The sequence below is a fragment of the Antennarius striatus genome, chromosome 12 (assembly GCF_040054535.1).
Source record: "Antennarius striatus isolate MH-2024 chromosome 12, ASM4005453v1, whole genome shotgun sequence".
Lineage (NCBI taxonomy): Eukaryota > Metazoa > Chordata > Actinopteri > Lophiiformes > Antennariidae > Antennarius > Antennarius striatus.
Genome location: NC_090787.1, coordinates 5,790,114 through 5,797,859, shown reverse-complemented (window position 1 = coordinate 5,797,859; position 7,746 = coordinate 5,790,114).

Sequence of the window (7,746 nt, the reverse complement as noted above, 5' to 3'; positions counted from 1 at the left end):
ACAAACCAACACCAGAGGACTGAAACAACAGTTTGGTTCGATTCTGGAGTCGTTTCTCCTCCGAGGCGTTTCTGAACGTCGGATTATCCACCAACAACAGCGACATTAATTTCACGCTTGAGGAGCGGAGTGGGCGTCGACCCGCCGGCGCTGCTGAGCTCTGATTGGAGCTCCACTCCTCCAGCGGGGGGAGGGACGAGGGGAAGAAGTAAAGTCCTGATTGGTCGGTTCATTAGCATCTCCACCAAACAGAAAGGAGAGGCTCGTGTTTCACGTCTAATAGCTACTGGTTAGCTAATAGCCTATCGCCCTACAGCTAATGCATTCATGAAACGTTAGCTGAACGACTCATGCTACAACTAAAACATGCTAACATTACCCAACATTTAACCCTTGGTAGCTTAGCTCTGCTAGTCTTAAATTATTAGTCGCTAACTGTTAGCCGCCCCCCACAGCGAACCGCTTTGTCTCACCTGCCCCCAGCCTTTATCAAATTACTGCCCCCCCACAGTAAGGAAGCACTGAACATGTTGGGGTAAATGTCTGTTTGAAGTGCAGATTAGCTTAGCACACGGTTTGTTACGGCGAGTAGCAGAAATAAAGAAACCTGAACGACGGCTTCAAAGTGACTCCGCTCGGCGCCGTTATCTCGGGATGGACTTGAAAGCAACTTTTGTAAATGAGGGCCGTCCGCAAAAGGCGACGCCCCTCCCTGGAGACTCTCCGGCAGTAAAGGTGCCATAATTAGCCTAGCGAGCTGCCGGCGCCGTGTGCACGCCATGTGTTAGCTAGCAGAGGCCTGTCCTCGCGTGATTCCCCATGTGCTATCAACATGTTTAATGGGCGCCAGTGGGCAGGGCCAGCCGGGTTATGACTCCCGTTGGTGTGAGGGCGACGGCGGCCGACCACAACCCATCGGAGGGCTTCAGGATCCTGGGGGAGGGAAACCAGAGGAGCCTTCAGGCTCTGCATGCAGGTACGGGGAGGTGGGTCCAACATGCACACTTTTTACATTGTACAACTCTCACGTGTAACATGCCCCGCCCACTTGTGTAGCTTAATGGGCGTGGCTTGCGGAGGTAGGGTGGCGTGGGGGGAGTGGGTTGGAGGTGACAAAGCTTAAACCAGACTCAAACTTCCCTCTTTAAATCTTTGCCCTTCGGTTTGTTTTCCAGGAGAGGGGGTTGGCCCCCTCCTCTCAGTGAGATTTATCGTGCCCCCCCCCACCCCCCCACCCCCCATCACCACAAAGCCGCTTCCCTCCTTTCCCATCGCTCCATCCAGACATCAGATCCAGCAGTAATGAAACGCAGAAAATGGTTTTCCCATAATTACAGGGGGTGTTATCTCAGCACAGAGGGGGGGGGAGGGGGCGCTTCAGGAGGTGGGGGGGCGTCTGATGGAAGCTCGTGTGAAGCAAAATAATTTCATTATTAATCCTAATCTTGGAGGACAATCGTGTTAATCTGTGAGCAGGCGGTCAAATGTGTCCACCTGTTTGTTGTCGGGTTCGTTCCCCCTGTTCTGATGATGTCATCAGATGATGATGTCATCAGATGAGGATGATGATGTCATCAGAAGGTTAATCAGATGCTTCCTCTCGTTCACCGGGGGTGAATGAGTCCTTGAGGGGCCCTCAGACCAGGACCTGGTGTGATCTGAAACGGGTCCTGGTTCCGGTGCCCCCCCCCCCATCCAGGGCCTCTAGCCGTAGCTCAGATGGGACTCTGGAGTCCTGGGGGGCTGCGGTAGGGTGTCGGTTCTGAAGGTGGAGCTGAACCCTGCATTTATCTCCATTTAGAACAATGTGGTGCCCCCCCCCCCGGCAGAAGCTGAGGTTTGGCCCCGGGCCCTGGGGCTGGCGGAGTTCTGGGCTGTTGTGGATCCAGTCCTGGAACGAGATGGAAGTCATGCGGCATGGGGCGGCACTCCAAGCTGTCAGCGGGCTCCTGACAAAGGGGCCCCTGTGGGGCCCCCCAGCACAGAATCCCATCCAAACGCTGGTGGTGAACCAACCAGTGGGTTACTGCCGCTAAACGATAGCAGCTAAATGATAGCTGCTAATCGATAGCAACTAAATGATAGCCGCGAAACAATAGCAGCTAAGCGATAGCCGCTGAACGTTTAGCGGCTATCATGCTAAACGATAGCCGCTAAACGATTGTAGCTAAACAATTGTAGCTAAACAACTGTAGCTCAACAATTCCGTAAACAAACAAATAACTAGTGAACTTTCACAACTGAATCTCGTGTTTAGCTGTGCTCTGATTGGTTGAAGGGTTCAGAGTGTGATCCCTCCTCTCTGTCCTGGGCTGGGGGTCTCTAGGGGTTTTGTGGCCCTGCAGCTCCTTTAATCCGCTGTGATGGCCGACATCTTGGCGTGTCGCTTGTCATCCGTCCGGCGGCGGCGTGAATATTCCTGCACTTCATTACGGCACGCCGTCCTGATGCTCATCAGCGACGACACAATCATTATGAAGGATTATCGTCTAAAAACGTCGTTTTACCGCAAACACGCCTCCAACCCAGAAACCAGATCAACCGAGGAAGAAATGGAGATTTAACGCTAATAGCTGCCGACGGACGAGCTCAGAAGAGTTCACAGCAGCTCACCGATCAACCAGCAGGAGAAAGTCATCGATCAGGACGGAGAAAAATGATCGATTGGATATCAGAAAGACGATGGTAAGAGGGCGTGGCCTTCCACCAAAACCTGAACAGCCAATCACAATGAGTTGATCAGAGTTGACTCACCAATGGGGTTGATGGAACGGTGCAATCAGTGAACAGCTGATTGAGAATCTGTGTCTGCACCCAGATCCACCTTAAATATTGAATATTAAGACAAACAAATGTGATCCATCATGTGAGTCTCAGCCGAGTCAGCAGAAACCTAAAGGTCTGATGGTGGACCATCATCTGACTCCTGATCCACGATCCACCAGGTCCCCTGCAAGTCAGTGCCGCACCTGATCGCACTCTGTCTACAATGAGGACTCCAGAATGTCCAGAACTCTACCCTGTCCAGGTCTCTAGCTTGTCCAGGACTCTAGCTTGTCTAGAACTCTAACATGTCCAAGACTCTAACATGTCCAGAATTCTAGCCTGTCCAGAACTCTAACATGTCCAGGACTCTAGACTGAGAACTCTACATGTCCAAAACTCTAACCTTTCCAGGACTCTAGACTGTCCCGAACTCTAGCCTGTCCAAAACTCTAACATGTCCAGAATTGCTAAAGAATTCACCTTGTCCAGGACTCTAACGTGTCCAGGACTCTAACATGTCCAGGACTCGAGCCCCTACTGTCCAGGATGTCGTTGACTGCAGGACTGATGTGAACTGATTTCTGTACATTAGCTGATGTGTGTGGTTGAAGATGCCAATGCTAATTAATTAGCATCTCATTTTCTTGAGCAGGGGGCATGACAGGAAATGGCAGCGAGACCACGATGGTGCCCCCCTCCTCCCTCCTCCCCCTGCTCGCCTGGGAGGCTCCACTAATTGGGTCAGGATCATCGACTCCTTCAGGATCAGGGGGGATAATAAACGGAGGAGGAGGAGGATGAAGCTGCTGTGAAGCGACAGCGCCCACAGCTGATCTGAGATCATCTGAGATCAGTTTCACTGGACCTCCTAATCCTGGAGGCCTGAAGGGAAGACGAGTCCAACAGGAAACCGGTTGGTTGTTCCTGTGGGTGGGGCCAGGAGTTGGAACCCGTTCACAGGAGAACCAACAACCACCCCGGTCTGGCGGTACTAGTACACACAGCTGGGTACCGACGGGTACCAATGTGTTCCTGCTCTGGATCCGGTGACCATGTGACCGGGTCTGGGCGTAGCCCAGGTCTGCGCATTGCCCTGGCGTCCTGCAGTCGGCTCAGAGGTGTGTTTTCTTGGCCCCTGGGGGCCGGCCAGACGTGGAGCCTGAAGTCTGAAGCCTGCGGAGGTTTTGTGGCGACGAGCAGGAAGTAGAAATAGAAGCTCTGCTCCAGAGTCTGGGTTCCTTCACCACAGCATCACAACACGACGTGTTCCTGCCAGACGCCCAAAGGGCCACGCCCACAGCGCCACAACAAAGACCCGCAGCCTCCACCAGGACCAAAATACCACCGGCAGCCAGACCAGAACCCCCAGACCAGGAACCTGAAGGGACCCAAACCCCTGCAGAACAAATCCTTCAAAATAAAGGTCTTCTGCTGCTAACATGAAGTCGACCTTCAACAGCTGCTTTCAGGACGCGGACGGACTGAGGTCTGGCATCACAGCGGCTCGTCCACATACTTTTGGTCATGTAGGCGGTAAAGGTCACACAGGATCCAGGTTTACTGAGGTCTGGATCCGGGTCCAGAACAGGGTCCTGAAGGAGGCGGAGACGAGCCCATGCCGGGCTCAGGCCCCTGAGGAACATGGAATGGTTATCTAAACAGGAAGTCTATCACATTTTAGCCTAGCTTAGCACCAAAATAAAACTACGCTGAAGAATTTAAGAGTTTTCAGGAAATAACCACAGAAGAACACGTGAAGGAGGAGTTCTTGTTAGCGTAGCATGCTAAAAGTAACCCACCTGCGCATGTTGCATAGCTTCTGCCTAGCCTGTGTAACATACAGGAAACGGAGCTGTTATAAAGTAACTGGATGAATGTCACCAGTTTAATGTTTCTCAAATAAACACCTAAAAATCTCTTAAGAGATTAAAACATTAATTTTCTATTTTTTGGTCTAACAACTTGGGGAAACTTGGATGTTTTTTTTTTACAAGCTGACGCCGCCGTCGTGATGGGCGTGGCCTCCGCCTGATGTTAACAGGCAGTTAAAGCCTGAAGGCCTTTTACTTTGATTGGTCGTTTCCTCCTGACTGAAGACTTTAATGAGGATGAAAGGCAGCAGCGCCGCGGGCAACTAAACCACTTCCTGTTGCATCATCGCTTCAGTGTGAGGAACGCTGAAGTACGGAAGACACACTCTGCCAAAACAACAACAAGAACAACAAGAGTCGTTCATTATAAGTAATCATTTGTAACCATCAGCTGATCCGGGACTCATTAAACACTCAGATAAACAGAGGAAATTGGCTCCGCCTCTTTTATTCCAATGCTAGCTTTTATTCCAGTGCTGAACTATTTTTAACCTCTTGTTTTTATTCATATTTTAAGTTTCTGATTATTTTTGAAACAGAATGAATAGATTTATGTGGAAAAAGGTGAGAAAACAAATCAGCGGACCGATGCAGACGGACTCGGTGACATTCGTGTCATCTCTGATTGTTTTCTTGGTGTTTTTCTTCGAGTCCAAACACATCAGCTTATCTCCGACGCCACCGATGATCAGTTGACACTGAAAGTTTTCCATGCGAGATTCCACATCTCATCAGACGCTTTCCACACTTCATCGCAGAGTGCGACTCTCAAATCTTCAAGCAGAGGAGATTAAAAAGGGGAATTACAACATAATCTTAAATAATCCAAACAGCACGGACACTGGAGTGCAGAGTTATTCTGAGGTCTGACATCGCCGTCAATCAACACCCGGATTACGCTTAAAATTAGCACGAAAACTTGCTGTTAATTTGTCCTGGTCGCTTCTGGAGATGATTAATCTGGAGGAACTTCGCCCAGATCAATCTGTGATTAAACACATAATGGATTTAGCGTTTTACACCCGCTGATGGTGCATTCAGGGTCCTCTGGAGCTCATTTGGGTCTTTGACAGGAGAGATTACAAACTAAATGTTATTAAAATGTGTTGCCTTCATTAAACCATCTTTTGTGGCTCCTCTGGATACGGTGGCTGTGAAGGGCCAAACGGAGACACTTTAGATAAATAAATGAGTAAAACATAACAGCCTAGCTAGCATCCTACAGACATCCTACCGGTCCAGCTAGCATCCTACAGTCATCCTACAAGCCTAACTAGCGTCCTACAGACATCCTAGCGTCTCAAGCGTCTTGTGTCATTAAGCTCAGAATTTCCTACAACAACTTCTTTGTTTCCTGTCCCTTTTTCATTTTTAAAAGGTCGGTTTTTAATTTTTTAGCGGGAGCTTGTCAACAAATGAAAACTGTGGAGCATCAAGTTGAGCTAACGTTAGCATTAGCGACAGCTGCTGTAGTGGTTACCTCTGGATTCACCAGCGCCATCTTGTGGTGTTGGTGAGAAACTTCTGAGCACTGCCGGCGTGTTGGTTTTCTCCAAAATGACATGTCTGAATGTCAATATTTATTGTTGAAAACAGTCAAACGATCAGAAGCGGCCCTGCCCGACTACAGGCGGCCGCACCCCTGACTAGAGGCTGATCCTGGAGGGTTTGATTGATCGATGTCAGATTTCTCATCTTGACGTTTTCTCAGCGATAGAAGAGTTTCCTGAGGAAGACGAGCGCTAGCGTTAGCAGCTAGCATGCAGCTAAACAAAAGAAACCTGATCGGGGCTGAGATCAGCGATTTCCGCGCGGCTGCAGAGGTGGCTGATGGGAAGGATGACCATGTTTGCTCAGCTGCTGCTCTTCGTCCTGTCTCTTCAGGATCATCATCCTCACCTTCTGTTTGCAGATATCGGTGACTCGGGTCGGTTCCTGACACCTGAGGGACTCCTGAGACCCCGACCCCCCCACTGGAAACCAGAAACCAGGGCCGCTGAAGGGCAGACCCAAGATCAGGTTCACGTCAGCTGGTGACAAACATGTTGTGACGGAAACAAAAAGGCTGCAGCTGTTTGAAGAAGTTACAGACATGTTAGCCTTTAGCCTCCAGGAATGTGTTAGCATTCAGCTTTCTTTCACAAATTTTTTATAACGCATAAAAATTAATCAAAACATGTAACAAATACATGTTACAATTAGATTATTACACAATAAATGAGAGTCGCGCATAACGTAAAAAACAAAGAATAGAGTAAAGCATAAGAATGATGGTCATTTACCTTTTAACTGCTGTCCTCATTGTTTTTTGCCCTCTTTGGTTCATGCGCTTCTGCCTCACGATGCCAAACAACAGAGTGAATTCCAGTCCTTCTTTTGAACTTCGCCAACCACCCACGCGATGCCTTAAACTCCTTAAACTTCCTTTTGTTTTAATAACAAGACGATTGTAGATGCATTATGGCCGTATTCTTTGGCGAGATCAACCAAACGCATCCCTTTCTCATGCTTTTCTATTATCTCTTGCTTTGTTTGTACGGACAAAAATCCAAAAGCTGTTTTAGTCAATCCACTGGACGTTAAGAAAGTTCTTGAAAACGTTTCGTCTCTCATCCAAGAGACTTCTTCAGTTCGAAGAACTGAAGAAGTCTGAAGAAGAACTGAAGAAGTCTCTGAAGAAGTCTCTTGGATGAGAGACAAAACATTTTCAAGAACTTTCTTAACGTCCAGTGGATCGACTCAAACAGCTTCTGGATAACCATGACCTGGATGACTGAGAACCTACAGACATACGGACAAAAAAACTCTTCTTCGTCTTTTCTTTTCCTCTTTTCTCCGTCACTTTCTTGGGGTCCATAGTGAATACTCAAAAAGTTAACACAGTATATTTACCCAAAACTATCAGAACACCTCATGGGTCGAGAGCCGAATGACAAGGATCCTGCATAAACACCGATCTAGCTCCACACAGAGGTCCCTCTTAGCCAATGTGATGCCAGGAAGATACTAGGTAGTAGCCAATGGCAGAGCAGCTGTTGCGTTCAGAAACCTGTGGGAGCTCCGAGTATCAGCCCATACTGTATTTTTACCTTTCATAAGTCGAAATTTC